The sequence below is a fragment of the Pteronotus mesoamericanus genome, unplaced genomic scaffold (assembly GCF_021234165.1).
Source record: "Pteronotus mesoamericanus isolate MK-2021 breed Mesoamerican mustached bat unplaced genomic scaffold, CSHL_Meso_final contig_94, whole genome shotgun sequence".
Taxonomy (NCBI): domain Eukaryota; kingdom Metazoa; phylum Chordata; class Mammalia; order Chiroptera; family Mormoopidae; genus Pteronotus; species Pteronotus mesoamericanus.
In genome coordinates this window covers 34,065,692-34,078,235 of record NW_026555285.1, presented here as the reverse complement: position 1 = coordinate 34,078,235, position 12,544 = coordinate 34,065,692, and the positions used below count along the sequence as shown (strand labels likewise).

The following is a 12,544-nucleotide window of genomic DNA, read 5'->3' as shown; positions in this document are numbered from 1 at the left end:
ACCCTCTGGTTTGAGTGAGAGAAGAGTTGAGGCCCACCCTTAGTCTTTGGAAAGCGTTCTTTGTGTGACTGAATACTCTGTGCTTTTGATCTTTCCGAGTTTTAGCAAAAGGTTGTAACACCACACCCTCAGCCTTTTCTCCTAAGGCTTTCTTGACACTGCTGGGAAGCCACCTCTTAATTTAGTAATTTGCCATGGGGGGAGGCTGAGATTTTAATCATCAAGTCCTATTTCCTTTTGTTTCACAGTTCTCTCTCCTTTCACCTTTTATGACAAACAGAAAGAAGAAACCAGGCAGCTCCTTCAACGCTTTGCTTGGAAATATCCTGATCTCTATAAACAAACTCGTCACTTACGAGTTCTACTTTGCACATAACCAACTGCAAGAGACAATTTCCTTGCGCAGGGGCCATACTAATCTTCTCTGTATTGTTCCAATTTTAGTATATGTGCTGCCGAAGCGAGCAGGTGTGGAATTTCCTCAAAAAGCTGAAAATGGAACTGCCTTTTGATCCAGTGATTCCCCTGCTGGGACTATACCCTAAGAACACCAAAATGCCAATACAAAAGAACCTATGCACCCCAATGTTCATAGAAGCACAATTTACATAGCCAAGTGTTGGAAGCAACCTAAATGCCCATCAGTAGATGATTAGATCAAAAAAATATGGCTCATTTACACAATGGAATACTACACAGCAGAAAGAAACAAAGAACTACTAAACTTCGCGACAGCATGGATGGAACTGGAGAGCATTATGCTAAGCGAAATAAGCCAGGGGGCGAAAGACAAATACCATATGATCTCACCTATAAGCGGAACCTAACCAACACTACAGAGATGCAAGGAAAATAAGACCAGCAACACTGAAAGGAAAAGAAATCAACAGAGACAAGAGGGAAGGAGGGAGCGGGGGCGGGGAAAAGGAAGGGAAGGGGAAAGTCAAGGAACATATAGCAAGGACTCATGGACAAAACCAAAGGGGAAGAGCTGAGGGAGGGAAGGAGAGGGGGCAAGGGAAAGTGGTGGGGGAAAGGCAGAGACAAATGTATTTGAAAAAATAAATTAAAATAAAATTTTTTAAAAAATGAAAAATAAAAGAGACAATTTCGCTAGGTGCTGCATATCAAAGATCACCCTTCCTGCAGCTTCCAGCATGTTCTTCATTTTCTTCTGAGCCTTCACTGAGCAGTCTCATCAAATCCAGATTTTTACTATCTATTCAAGGAACTTTAGGCTCCCTCTATCATGCTCAAAACTGATCTAGCTTCCACCCGCTTTTGAGTACGTTTCAGTGACTTGTACAGCAAAGCTCTCTTTCCAGATAGCAATTACATCACATCTGTTGATCGACATAAAAAAATTAATGAGGTATAATTTCAATTTTTTATAGTTTTCTGAGTTGTCAAAGCAAAAGCAAATTCTTCAATTTATTAAAGCTGTGTGACTCCAAGTTTATATGTTACCTCCCCAATGGTAATTAAAATATGAATTAAATTACAAAAAAGAATAATTGTAATATATTTTGAATAAAAATATAATACTATCACTGCAAGAACCATTGTGCAGACCAATACCTTGCTCATCAATACAGTAGAGGTAGAAAACACCACATTGAAAACATGACAAAAATATATTAATATGGATGATTTAGTAAAAGAAGTATGATCACTTCCTATTGTGGATTCTGGTAAAATGGTGTCTCCCAAAAGCATGCTAAAGTTTGTACAGCTGTAGCACAAATCCAAAAGGACACAATGATCAGAGAATAGGAGCCAAAAGTTACACATCAGATGTTGGGATGTTTCTTCCTATATGTGACCACATCCATATCATGCAAAAAATGTAACCAAGCATAACTTAGAAACTACGACTAATACCGATAATGTATGATTGGCAATCAACCAATAGTTACTTTCACCAAACTTTTTAGCTCTCCTTCAAAATGATTATTTATTAATTATTTTGTGGCAAAAATATGAAACCCCTTTGGCATGGCTTAAGCCATATTCGGGAACTAGATGGCCATGTGACAGGCAGTGCTTACCTGCGCTAAACGACATGTGTGCATGCTTGACTCCCCCTCACCCTCTTAGTCCTCCCCCTCCCACAAGGCTTAGAATTTTTAACACTTATTGGAAGAGCTATTTTAGACTTATTTAGATGTAGATTTTTATTGGGGGTTTTTTTTTGTGTTTTTTTAAGATTTTATTTATTCATTTATTTATTTATTTTAGAGAGAGGGGAGGGAGGGAGGAAAAAAGGGAGAGAAACATTGATGTGTGAGAGAGAAACATCCACTGATTGCCTCTTGCACGTCCCCAACTAGGGACCTGACCTACAACCCAGACATGTGCCCCAATCAGGAATCAAACCAACAGCGTTTAGGTTCACAGGCCGACACTCAATCCACTGAGCCACACCAGCCAGGGCAATTTTTATTGTTTATTACTCTTGTGCATATATGCAAAGGAACATATCAGCAAAATACAGCAGTCAAGGTGTTTCCAAACTGTTTTGCGTTCAGAGGCTGCACTTCTAGCTTAGACAGGGGCTTGATCTCCAAAATGTATAAAGAACTCACACAACTCCACTCCAGGAAGACAAACAATCCAATTTAAAAAATGGGCAAAGGACCTGAACAGACACTTCTCCAAGGAGGACTAAACAGGGCCCAGAGACATGAAGGGATGCTCAGCGTCATTAGCCATCAGAGAAATGTAAATGAAAACCACAGTGAGACATCACTTCATACTGGTCAGAATGGCCATCATAGACAGATCAACACACAAGAAGTGCTGGCGAGGTTGTGGAGAAAAGGGAACCTTAATACGCTATTGGTGGGAATGCAGGTTGGTGCAGACACTGTGGAAAACAGTTTGGAATTTCCTCAAAAAGTTAAAAATTGAACTGCCTTTTAACTCAGAGATTCCACTGCTGGGACTATACCCTAAGAATCTCAAAACACCAATGCAAAAAAACCTATGCACCCCAATGTTCATAGTAGCACAATATACAATAGCCAAGTGCTGGAAGCAGCCTAAGTGCCCATGGATCAAAAAACTGTGGTCTATTTACACAATGGAATACTACGCAACAGAAAGAAAGAGCTACTACCCTTTGCAACAGTATGGATGGAACTGGAGAGCATTATGCTAAGTGAAATAAGCCAGGGGGCAAAAGACAAATACCATATGATCTCATCTGTAAGTGGAACCTAATCAACAAAACAAACAAGCAAGGAAAATATAACCAGCAACATTGAAAGAAAAAAGAAACCAACAGTAACGAGAGGGAAGGAGAGAGGGGGGCAATGGGGAAAAGAAGAGGAAGGATCAAATCAAAGAACATGTATGAAAGACCCATGGACAAAACCAACGTGGGAAAGAGTTGAGTGTGGGAGGTGGGGGTGGGTGGAGCAGAAGAAAGTGGTGGCAGGAAAATGAAGACAAGCGTATTTGAACAATACAAAAAAATTAAAAATATAAATAAATAAATCACATTTTGATTGAGCCTTATTGATATCTATGAGTTTACGCACAAGATTCCGTTGTGACATCAAGGATGGTGTCATACACAGTCCTTGCAAGAGCACTTTACCATTATCTCAACGACTGTCTTCCATGGCACTGACCTTCCGACTGTGACTTTTCATGCTGACCTTCTGTGTCTTACAGTAAGATTCCAAGAAAGGAGTTTCAGACCAATTTCATGAAGGTAATTACAACTGTCCCACAACTGTAACAATCTGTAAGATGTCTTCAATCATTAGAAGAACCCTGACTTCAGAGATGTTGAAATGTGTGTATATGCGTGTGCGTGCATGCGTGCGTGTGTGTGTGTGTGTGTGTGTGTGTATGGGCGTCTTATAATTGATGAAATACGGAAAATACATTTTCTTATTTGGTACAATCATCACATTTAGGAAACACATCAAGATTGGTCCCAAAGTGATTTTTTATAGCTACTTAATAAATGCTTAACATAAAGTGATATAATGGAAATATTGAAAGTTATATCATAAATATAATCCTCTGCCTGAAGGATTTCCAAGTTTTTCAGTTCATAAAAAGTTTCATGTTTCAATTGAGACATATTTCAAATGTCAAGTAATAATGGCACACTCACATGACTGCAAGCATTACAAATAAAAAAACACATTTGCTCACAACATATGTTGCCAATAACCATTTTGTCCCAGAAGTAAAACAGATAAAAAGTTAGGTATGCCCACATCCTGTGAAAAACACATTTGATTTCAAGGATTTATATCAGACTTGAATTTCAATCAATGCTATATTCATTCTTAAAAAACTGTTTAACATCATAAAATAGTGAATCTGCAAGCAATTTTCAATAGTGGAAATAGTTTAATTGTGGTTTTGTTTTACCCGAGAAATAGCATTTTAAATGTATATTTATTATATTTAATAGCCAATTTTCTGATCAAGCTATTTCTATAAATCTACTCTGAGGTCACTGGAGAACACTTCTGAATGCTAGCGGTGCATTGGATTTATTTAGTATTTTACTTTAACATCTTTCAGGCATCTATTGTATATGTCAGAGTCAATAAACTACTGCTGCCCACACCCTGTATTTGTAAATAAAGCTCCATTGGGAGGCAGCCACACCTGTTCATTTACATGTTGTCTGTGGCTGCTTTTCCACTTGAAGAGCAGGGTTGTGTAGCTGAAGTAGAGACTTAGACCCAGCAAAGCCAAAAATGTTTATTATGCAGTCATTAACAGAGAAAGCTTGCTGATATCTGCCCTGGGGCAAGGCGACAGCTTCAAGCTCCCCTTAGTAGTCTCCACACACACTGCAGCTCCTTCAGGCCAGCTTGTTTTTCACTATATAATGAAAAAAATTAGAATTTTATTTAATAGTAATATATTATTTTATAATACTTAGGAAAAAACCCTCAAACGTTCCTTAGAGTGGAAAGGGAGTTTAACCTCAATGCAATTATAAAATCTCCTTGTGCTCATAAGTCAGACCAAAGACTATAAACACCATTCCTCTTATAATTCAGTTGACTGCCCCGCCTCCTCGCAGCCAATGTTACCACTAAGATCTACTTGGTATATTCATTTCTACTGTATTTTCAAGGGAAATCTCAACCCATGACATTTTCAAATAGCAAGTACTATTTTCTAGTAGAAAAACTGAGGATCAGAGACAGCAATTTCTTGAGGCTCTTATTTGTTTCTGCCCAGCTCTCCTTACCTTCTTTTGTATACTTGGCCCATGCCCTCAGCCCTAGGGTCAGGAATGGGTTTTTGACCTAAGCTCAACCTGTTATAACGCCTTATCCAAAAGTTTACAATGATCAGTCTAAAAGAGAGAAATGTCCCAAATCAGGCAAATCACAGTGCTTTCCTAGGTAACCTGGAGTTTGAGAAGGGAGCTTTTTTTTTTCCACCTCTTTTTTTTATCAGAACTGGAATTAAGGCTGAATATTTCATTAGCCATCATTAAATTCATCAGGGAGGCCATTAGACCAAAGTAGCTCTAATATGGTGGTAGCCTACATAAGCAAACCAAAATCTAAGTCTGTAAATGCCTCAAGGTTAGGCAATTGAAACCCAAGGGCAACAAATCACAAACAGGCAACTGGGTTTTAAGTGATAGCCAACCAATAATTTTCTCCCTTCCTTCTTCCCTTCCTCCCTTCATCCTTTCCTCCCTTTCTTCCTTCCTTCCTTCCTTTCTCCCTTCCTTCTTTCCTTCCTTCCTTCCTTCCTTCCTTCCATTTCCCTATAAAAATATTTCTCCAAGCTCCTGTCCTGCCGCAGGAGTGCTCTGAACTACTTCCATGTTAACACTGACCAATGAGCATGGGTTTTGCTCAAATAAACTGACAATGTTTAATATGCCTCAGCCTATCTTTTAACACTGTATTTCTAGCTGAAGTTTCAGGTAGCCTGGGGGGAAAAATTGAGCAAGCCAGAAGAGAAACACAGATGAGAGATGAGAAGGGGATGCAGAAAGAGAGTACTGCCAAGGCACTAGGTCCCAGACCCTAGTTCCCTAAAGACTTCTGCCCTTCCTAGAGATCACACAGAGCAACAACAACAAAAAAAGCCCCTCTTTTCCTTCAGGTAGTTCAAGCTGTCCCTTACAACCTAAACTCCTGGCCGACAGGGCCAAATGTCAGAGTAGGCAGCCAACACCTATTTTTTGGATGTTGACCTCACGATATCTTAGACACAGAAATGGCAACAAAACCTGAAATAGTACTCCTGTTTTCTTGTAGAAGCTTTCCCCACTTCTCTTCTAGTGGTTTAGGAAGCAAACCAAAAAACAAAAAGTTTGGAAAAAAGGAGGAAAAGTATTAGCACAACAATTCTTAGCCCAGTTTACCAGGCAGTAATTTAATCAGTGATGCATTCTCCAAAGCAGGTTAACTCTAATCACACAATCCTTCTCCCCATTTATTGTTTTTCTATCTTTCTGTCTCTGCTTCCCTTCTTGTAAAATTTTTATGTCTGAAAGTTTACAAAGTAATTTATGTAAGATCTGCTACATGCGTTTAGCTTCAGGATCAAATTCATGCATGTGCTGTTGAATATAAGAAAGAGTAAAGCCGTCTTCAGTCGTGAGTAGGTAAAACTGTAAAAAGCAAGGCAAAAGGTAATATACAAAAAAACCAAACTTTTTTTTTTCAACTTGGCTGATCCTCCCTGCTGAGTGCATCTAATGTTTTGCCTCTGAGAATAGAACTTATTAGCAACCCTAGAGTAAAAAAGACAGGATATTTTTCAACAAGGGCCTCCACTTTGCCAAACATCCCAGAGTTTGTCTCCAAGGACTTGAAAAGAAAGGAAAGAATGAAGAACGGAAACCATAAAGCATGCAGTACAGCTATCATCTAATTACTGAATGAATGGCACAGTTGTTTTGTCTGATTGCACTAAGCTAGTTATCCGCTGCGAGCTTCATTGACAAAAAGGGAATCTACACAAATTATAGGGAAATTCAAGCACTAAAGGAATGTTTTGGTTCAGAGGTTTGCAATGACTATTGGCTTCGGTTTTTGGCAAAGTCTGTCTTTGCCGTATGAACTCGGGTGTGCTGGGTCAGCCTGAAGCGTTCCCAAAAGCCTGGAAGAGGACAGACTTCCTTGTCATCTGTATCCCATCAATAAATTAAAGTGATGTTCTCCAGCTCATGTTTGTTTCTTGGCAGGCTAATCTACAATCAGAAAAGAAAAGCCTTTCATTTGTGGACTCCGGCTAAAGGAAGGAAGCTTTTGTATGCGGATTCACCGGAGACCAAAATATTAAAAAGTGGAAGAGGAAAACCATATGTTGCAGTTCGTCTAAGCAAGCAGCTCAAAATTCTGGTAAAAGAAATGTTTGAGTTCATTATATAGAAAGTAAGTCTTTTACAATGAGAAGATAAACTGATACCTAACAACAACATCAATACCTCTGAATGCTATAAACATTGACATTTTAAGCAGTTTCACTTTGTTTTTTTATATGAGAAAAACCTAAAAATTAGATACTTCAAAGAAACCTGGATTGATGATACAATTTAGCATAATGTCTTAAGATTTGTACTTCATTTAGAAGAAAGTGAGAAATCCAATGAAAAATAGAGGATAATTTTCATAAGCTCACCACTCCCTCCCTTGCAGACAGATAGTCATGGCAAAGTTAGTGGATACTTTATAGTTGCAGCAATAGAATCCAGATTAAAGTAGAATGGGAAAAATCATTGCATTGATTATCTGATCCATAGTGCAAGGTCTACTAAATAATGTAGTGTTAAGACCTCTTCTTAATCTCTGTTGTTTCTCCAGGGGTTCACCTCTCATCATTTGAGCACAATTACATCGAGGGGAATAGAGTTGGTGTGGTCCTTCAACTGCTGGTAGGAGAGAAAATATGGGAAACTTCCTACCCATTTTAGCTTGACCTCATTTGTGTTTGGTTTCCTTGTTTATCTCTTTGAAGCAGCCAGGCAAGATATCCTACTTTAGCACCTGTATCCTTTACAGAATATAACTTCCGGCATCAATTTTCAGTACTTTATGACTTCCAGGACTGATGATTCAGCTCCTTACCGAAGGGAATTGACTTTGGTTTTCCTTTGTGATAGAGTCATTTATAAAGACCAGCAGCAGATCAAGAGCAAGGGATATGACTGGTAAGAATGCTTGATGAAAGCTTGACAGACAAGGTTCATTGGACAGAAATGTGGATCTGGCATTGGTTACTCGACAGATAATTGAATGTGTACTTACCTAGTTTACTGGAAAGAGGACAAAATCACAAGTCAGGAGATTTAGATCCTAGTCCTGGCCTTACCCAGTGGGGAACAATACAGTATCTGGAGCTATCCTGGCTTTAAATCCTGGCTCTGCCACTGACCAGCTGTGTAACTTGGGCTAGTTACTTCACCTCTCTGAGCCTCAGCTTCCTCATCTTAAAATCAGGATAAAAGTAACAGTCACCTACTGGAGTTGTAATATATCTGTCACACAATAACCACTATATGAGTTTTTGTTCAATGAAATAAATTATTCTGCTACTGACAACAAAAATGAGATCTTAGCCCTTCGAGGCTCAGTGTTTCGCTTTGTTGGTGTTTGTTTTGTTTTGTTTTGTTTTTTTGTAAATAGAGATATAACTTCTTACCTCATAGAAGTCCCCAATGAGTGAATTATCTTATCTTTTGCCTTATCCTGCTTGCAGATACAGGAAATACAGGCCTGGAGCAGGGCCAGTCAACGTGGAATTTAAAATGGTTGTAACAAAATTCCATCAGGAACTGTTTCAGACTATGGACAATTGAGTACTATTTTCCACTGAAGAGAGGTCTGTACCTGACTAAGATCAAGAATTCATGAGAGGACCAAAGAAGCTTTCTCTCTAAATGCCCAGAAGATACATCATTAAGCTCTTCCCTGTGGCAAATCATGCAGCAGGGGATGATGATGAGCAGTTCCAAGGGAGTCCCTCATAATGGTCCCCCTTCTAGAAATAACAAAGCACTTCCTATATAGACAGCTCTGATTTGTATAAAAATTTCTTTATAGCATTAATGGTTAAAATTTGGCAAAAATACAAAATGCAGAGACATACCTCACATTGCCTTTAATAAATCCAATAAAATCATAGGAAACAAAAAGAGAAATTAATATTTATTAGGTCTTTGGAGGGATGACTTTTTAAAGTTAAAATGTAATAGAAACAACAAAAAAATGTAAAAGATTTAATTATGCAAAAAAACAAACTTTTTGGTAACGACCAAAACTAAATGATAAGATAGTGAATTGGCCAAAATTTTGAGGGGCAGTTGACATAAAAGGAAATACAATGAATAAAATATTAAAGACCTCACCAGCAACAACAAAAAAAAATGCAGTATTTTGAAACAAGATATATTTTAGGCTAATAATAATTATTGTCTTTGTTTAGTTTTCTTCAGAGAGAGGGGAAGGGAGGTAGAGAGGGAGAGAAACATTGATGTGAGAGAGAAATATCGAGCAGCTGCCTCTCATATGTTCCCCAACCAGGGGGCCGAACCGCAATCCAGGCATGTGCCCTGGTCGGGAATCTAACCGATGACCTTTCGCTTTGCGGGACAATGTCCAACCAACTGGGCCGCACCAGTCAGAGCTAATTATTGCCTTTAAACAAAAAGAAAAAATTATTGCTTTTAAAGGTATATAATAGTTTTTGCCTAGTAATAATTATTAATTGTTGCCTTTAAAATTAGGTAATGCAATGCTGACAAAATGGACACACACCGGGTTGCTGGCAACATAAATTACATACAGTCCTTTGGAGAGCAATTTGCCAATACACTATAAAAAGAATTATATCATTATTTGATCAAGTAACCCCTCCTTGTGGGAAATTTATTCTATGTAAAAATCCAAGAGAAAAAAAGAACTATCTATATTTGAATACTCATAACTGTATTTAAAATGGCAGAATATTAAAAACCACTTGTGTCCAACTATATAGTCCCTCAGAAGAATAGGTAAAGCCATTTTTAAAAGGAAAAACTGGAGACTATGTAGCAATGTTTTCAAAAAATGCTTATGTTTCTGGTGAAGTGAAAAACAACTAATTTAAAATTGCAGTCACATAAAAAATATATCTACAAAAAAATTGTAAAAAGGAAATGAGTAAAAAATTCTCATAACTGCCTTAAGGCGATAAGATTATTGATGATTGTTTTCTTTTCTCTTTAAATTTTTTTTTAATATTGTTACACAGATTTTTATTATACTGAGTAAAAAGCCATCTCTGAGCTGGTGAATGTATTCAATATCGGAAAATGTGGGGGTGAGATACAGAAAATTGCCCCTTATTCTAATTATTCCTTAAGCTACTTTCTGTGCCTTGCTCCTAAGTAATTGATTGTCATAAATGCTACCACCATAAATGCCAGGTTTGTGATTCTCTATATATAATGTCTCACTTTCCCCCTATTTGCTACCTTTCTCCAGGTCTTTATTTCCTTCCCTCCATAGGTGCCTGTAGACCTGTCTTCATGTCTTCGATTATTTCTCATCTTGTCTCCTCTACATATTTTTCTACCACCAGTTTAATTGTTCAGAACCAATTCTTCATCATTAGCCTCCTGCTAACACTCTAAAATGCCTCCCCTTTATCCACTAAGTTAGATCTGAAGTGTTCTGCCAAATCTTTCCATGGAATACCAATATTCCATGATACCTACCGCTATTTCCCAACCTTCCCCATGAAACCATGCAACCTTTCTCTGCGTAGGTCTCTCTTCCTATTGCTCTCTATTAATATTTCCTTTCTTGGTGCGTGCTCTCTCTTCTCCTCTCCCACTCCCCCCCTCCCCACATGAGTACGCACATACACATTCAATTTTTACTCTTTTTTACTCTTGTTCTTGCCCAAAATACCCTCTTCTCTCTTCTGCATTTGTCTTCATCCTATTTTTTCTTCTTACTTTGCCTGGCTCTGATCCTTTTCTGAATTCTCCTATCACCTTTCCACGAAATTTAATTACCACTTTCTTATACATTTTCTCCTTTTTAGAAATTGAAACTCATTTTCCCCATTTTATAAGTAGCTCCTAGAAACTGATGTTAGCTCACAAATCTAATAAGTGAAAAAATTATAATACTAAATAGAGTACTGGATTCTGGGAGCTTGGAGTCACATACAAATCAAAAACTATAAGAAGGAGAAAGATTTCATTTTTATTGAAACTCAGGGTTCTACAAACTGAGGTAAATTTTCAAAACTTATTAAGTTAGCCTTTGTCACTTTTCCTATCATTTTTAAGCACTCCTTCCAAACATTCTGTAGACCCTTGCTTGAGAAACTGTGTTTTGTCTCTTAAGTCCTTCCTCTCCCCCTGAAGTAACTCACTCAGGTCTGCACTGCAAAAACAATTCTTTAGGAATGAGGTATTACTGGTAAAGCAATCAAGTCCAATGTGTAAACGAAATGAATTTCTGGAATCAAAATAATTTCCTCCTGCTTAAATCTCTGTGTCAGTGGACAGTACCACCCAATTATTCAAGACAGTCATCTAGGAGTTGTCTTTATACTTCCATCTTCCTCATCTCTCTTATTCAATTGATCAAGATCTGTAGAAATTAACTAACCTCTCTTCTATATCTGAACTATACTCAAAAATCAGCAAAGTAACATAAAAGAGGAGCCCTGAGCACTATGGCTCAGCTGGTTGAGCATCATCTCAGAAAGCGAGGGGGCCCCTGTTTGATTCTTAGTCAGGGCACATGCCTGGGTTGTGGGTTTGGTCTCCAGTTGGGGCATGTATGAGAGGCAATCGATCAATGTTTCTCTCTCACACTGAGGTTTTTCTCTCTCTCTTTCCCCCTCCCTCCCCCTGTCTAAAAATATAATGTTTAATAATATATACACTAAAAATAACATAAAAGAGAAGTTTGCAGAAAAATTAATTTAGTATTAAAAATAATACTATTATAGAACTAAAATGTTTAGAAACAGAAATAAAATAAGCATGCTAAAAATATAATTTCCAACATTAAGTCCTGAAAAAATAATAATGAATGAATACATTAAAACAAACAGATCAAAGCAATGAAAACATAGAACATAAATACTGATGATAAAGACATTCTAATATAAGGTTATCTGGAATTTCTGAAATAGAAAAACCCAACAATTGAATGCTAAGAGAAACTCGTTTAATTATTCCCATCTGAAAAAGTTGAGAAATAAAGTGGATCAGTGGTAAAGAATCAAAATATCACTATTACTGTTGATAAAGGCTCAGTATGTAACTCAGTTGTACTGCTAAACAGACCAGCTATTTAAATCCCAGAATTTGACATGTGTACTTTGTCCCCTCAGCAATGCTGAATCAAGGCCGACCATGTCACCCGAGAGATAGGAGGATAGGGTACAAAATCAGGTGCAGTATGGTGAGCAGAGGTGAACACCTGCTCCCTAATGGCTGCACACTTCCCATGAGGAAGAGAGGTAGAGCCGACTTAAGAATTCCCAATTGGTCAGCACTGTTCACAGAAACAACCAAATTGTCCTTCAATAT

The 12,544-nt window shown here is 37.8% G+C and overlaps 1 pseudogene; it reads right to left on the bottom strand.

Annotated features, from left to right (window-relative positions):
* Positions 1–395: 395 nt before the first annotated feature.
* LOC129081230 (uncharacterized) lies at positions 396–468 on the bottom strand (annotated as a pseudogene).
* Positions 469–12,544: the final 12,076 nt, after the last annotated feature.